This window comes from Oryzias latipes, chromosome 15, assembly GCF_053564925.1.
Source record: "Oryzias latipes strain Hd-rR chromosome 15, Olatipes_Hd-rR_3.1".
NCBI classification, from domain to species: domain Eukaryota; kingdom Metazoa; phylum Chordata; class Actinopteri; order Beloniformes; family Adrianichthyidae; genus Oryzias; species Oryzias latipes.
The window spans coordinates 23,716,259-23,720,597 of NC_136251.1; positions in this window are offsets into that span (position 1 = coordinate 23,716,259).

Sequence of the window (4,339 nt, forward strand, 5' to 3'; positions counted from 1 at the left end):
AGGGAAATGTAGACCCTACATAAGTGTTTGTTTTTTGTTTGCTGACAACTAGCTGACTCACAAGCAGAAACTCTCAAGTAAGCAGGAGGAAAACAAGTCAAGTTTCAAGCATGGTGAGTAAACAGAAATCAGGAAAGCACTTTATCTGTGACAGTTGGCCTAAGCACCTCTTTCTTCTCTGTTAGCTTTTCTGTTCCATTTGTCAAGTTCACTTGGCTTGCATGCCACTTTTATCTATTAGGTGTTGTTTCACTGTGCTTAGCACTACAGTAAAAAACCAAATGGAGAGGAACAAAGCAGGAAAAACATTTTTGGTCTGACCACAGTCATGATAATTGCAAGAAATATCTGTGGGATGTCTGGTCATTAACGTAATAGTATAGAATTTTCCAAAAGCTACAAATAGCTCTCATAAAGTATTTTTTTTTCAAGATGGGACAACCCTCTTAAAACTGAGCGACAATAAAACAGGGGGCATCCATGGTGCACATGTTCATCAATGAACGACAGTGGAAACAGGATTGAGTTTCACTTCCTGATTTCAAAGAACAGTGGCAGCCTCCCAGCTGACCCTCATCCCATGTTTTCCACTGGAGGATCCTGAGCTTAAAGAAAAGATGCTGTAAATAATTAAAAGTCGTGATGAACACCACCAAGCACAGTCACAAAAGACAAGATCAAACTTTTGGCACAGCAGCGCTGTGGTGGCCTGATAGTGTTTCCGAGCATTGCTGGCTGGGTATTGACCATATGGACACAATAATCACCCGTGGGATGAATCAGCAGATTCTTGATCTGGAGCCCAAAATCACACGACACCTTAATTAGGTAGTGTTGATATCGCCCCTTTACAGTACAAATTTGTCCCCGCCAGCAGAACTTCTTGTGGAAAGCACCGTTGGGCTGACTTTGTCAGGAAAACAGAGCAAAACTAAAATGAATCTCTCCCTCTCTCCCTGGTAGCTTTATCTTGCACAGTCCTTTGATTACCACTAGAGGTTTATGTTGTCTTGTTATATTAATTCATAAACAGAGAAAAAAATTCATACCTTGGTGTTGATATCTCGAATAATTTATGCAACTATTAGATAGGTATTTGTTTGTTTCCAGTGGTAGACAGTTCCTTGTACACTGCAAATAATTGCTTTCCTCAGGAAGTGCAGGCACCATAAAGCAGCAAGTTAAAAAGGTCAGGCATGCTGGAAGAGTTTATTAGCATCCTAAAGACATCTTCAGGAGATAGTCCGAGGCATAATTACCTGGATAAGGTACAGATGAATACTGTTTTTTGGGGGGAAAAGGCAAGGTTGGTTGGATGTTGGCTTTGTCTCCATTAACCTGGAGCACGGTGTTAAAGGATCTGTTTGTGGAGAAGAAATGACAGGGAGTCGAGCTGACGAGGCTGGGGTGAGACAGTTAAAGGTCCCTCACTGCATAGGATAATTAATAAATAAAATACCAGGGGAGCCCCTGCCATGCCTTCGTCTATGACAGGGGCTGTCTCCAGTGCGCTAAAGCATTAAATGACCAATTTCTGTCAGACTAACTTCCACCACGCTTTCTCCCCCTCTCTCTCATGCTTGCCCCCTCGTCTCCAGCACACTCTCACCCCTCTCTCCCCTGCTTCCTCGTTTTCTGAAGTGGGGCTACTTTGCTCTCTTTGCACTGAGTTTTTCAGCGACTGATGGCTCTAGTTCATTTCTGCTGAATTAATTGGTCCCTGAATGAATTCTGTTGACAGGGCAATTCATCATGTGTTTGGCCTGACAGTGACTGGGTGTTGGGTGGAGGGCTCATGCATGTGTATGTGTCTTTGGGTGTGCACGCGCGAGTTAAGGGGGTCGGTATGGGGAGCCAATCAAAGGTGGTGGGGGGTTGGTGGTTGTGGCCTCCCACTTTTTCCTCCTTGTGTCTTCTTCTCGACTGAGGCCGGTCTCCTTTCAGACTGAAGACACTCCGCTTGGAGTAGGGGTTGTAGGGGGGGGGCATGCGGTCAGTGCTACCCCATTTTACACACATCAGCCTTTTGTTGTGCCCCTGCGCGCTTCCTCATGGATTTACTAACGACTTAATACGTGCATGCAAACACAGCAAGACAAGCCCCCCACCTCCTCAGCTCTGACATAATCAGGTAGTAAGGCGTATTTTGTGCTTAATTACACTACGTGTTGCACAATGGCCATTCAAAGAAAGATCATCTAGTTCCTGAAGCAAAATTGCTCTGCACTGCTGACTGATCTAACGGGAATGGGAATATTATAACAGCATATAGTTGGCAGATGAGGCCTGGGTTGAGGAACACAGCTATTGCATTTCTCCAGACAGCTCTTTGAGGGCTCATTATTCTAATTGCATACTAGCAGCAGCAAAGGATGCACACGGAGCCTGAGTGTCCTCTGAGCTTAAACATGGCGGAGACCTCTTTAGGCTGTGTTGAGTCAATCAATGCTCACTCATTACAAACATCACAAAGTCATGTTCTTGTCGCCTGGATGGTCTCACCCGCCAACAGTGAAAATAACCTCATAATCATTGCTCTGTCAGGATCAGGATCATCAGAGATCAGACCGGAACTTGGTGGCTCTCCCACCACACAGGAAGAAACGTGAGGTGAAGATTTTTTTAAATGGGATAGTTTGACAATATTCCATCTCATTTTAGTTACTTTTGTCATTGAATAAACACATACTTTAATATATAAATTGCACTTCAACCTTTATTTTTTTTTTATTTTTGATAAAACACTCTGCCACTGTGACGCCTCGTTTTTCCAACACGAATCCATTTGGGATTAACAGAGTTAACGAAGGCCCCATTGTTAACAATACGGCACCCATGCATCCACTAATTAAAATAGCTTCTAATGAGGCCTTGTTGATTGACACAGCAGAGTTGGCCTCTCCCCTCACTTGCATTAACTGTCACAGCCATATGATGAGGCTGATGACAGGCTGCCATGCAGACACATGACAGTACGTCAAGACTTGACCATCAGTGCACCTTATCCATAACGGACAAGAACAAGAAATACGATGTTTAATCAAAATGGGGATCTTTAAATACTTTCTTAACAATTTTTTCAAAGAAAATGTCTGTAAAGACATGACAACAGTAAGGAAAAACAAGTTCAAATAAAATCTATTCTGATGTAAAATTAAAATATAACAAATTTAGTTCTTCTCCACTCATCAAAGTTGGTTTAAACTCTTAAAGGTAATCTATTTTTAAGAGTTAGCTGGATCATATTTTGATGTGTTTTATTAAGTATACTGAGTCCTGGAGTCTTTGTCCACCAGCAGCTCTTTGAAATCATTATATTTACTGTGTTGTAACAGACGTGAATCAAGCTCAAGAGGCCAAGCTGTGGGGTGTCTCCAAGTCAAGCTGACAATAAGGGTGAAGCGTTTGAGTAAATTTTGCACGTGGTTTGCTGGCCCCCGTGGCAGGGGCCTCTCCATACGGGTTTGAGAAGCCCAGAGGATGACAGGTGCTTTTCGTAATGCCTAACTGATGAGAGCCAATCAGTGGGCCACATTCTGCTGGTGTGTGTGTCTCTTCTCCTGTTGTTGTCATCTGGCCTGCTAAAGTAAAGATGAGCTTGACTGACAGATGCATCCGGGTTCACAGTTTATTGGTTTCTACGAGAGAGCCAGATATGCCAATTTAGACAGGGTAGTGACAAAAAAGTTCCCATCTAAATGGAATGATTTTACCACAGGGAATTCTCAGCTGAGAGAAGATGGAGTGTCTGTGTGTGTGATTTTTTTTTTATCTTTTAACAAGGCCTGAATGACACACACACAGGACAGTTAGGTGCTGACAGAAACAGCAGCTTTTGATGCTTCACAGGGGATCCATGAAATAAACAATAGGCAGAGGAAGCAGAGAAATTGAATTACAACTCGTTCGGTTTGTGTATTTCCAAGGCAGGGAGTGTGGGGTGAACGAGAGGCAGCACCAGTGTGGTACAGCCGGATGAAACCAATGCATCAATAAATATACTGGGAGTGTGAAGCGGAGGAAACGCTCTCTTGCTTCCCCAACTGTCTCCCTTTCTTTGTTTAACTCTCTTCTGCCAGTCCTGTGCACACATGCATCAATAAAATGTTTTTTTTCTTCTCTTTTTGCAACACAGTCTAATTAAAGTGAATCATATTTCATTTCCATGTACAGGCACACACATGTGCAGCTTTCATATTTCAGAGTTGTAACCCATGTGCTGTGTAGTACAAACTGTTCATAAAAGCAAACATCAATATACCAGCAGCAGCAAGGATGCAACCCTGATTTCTAAATCATTTGTTATGGGTGTGATAATGAGGGGACACCAAGTCAATGA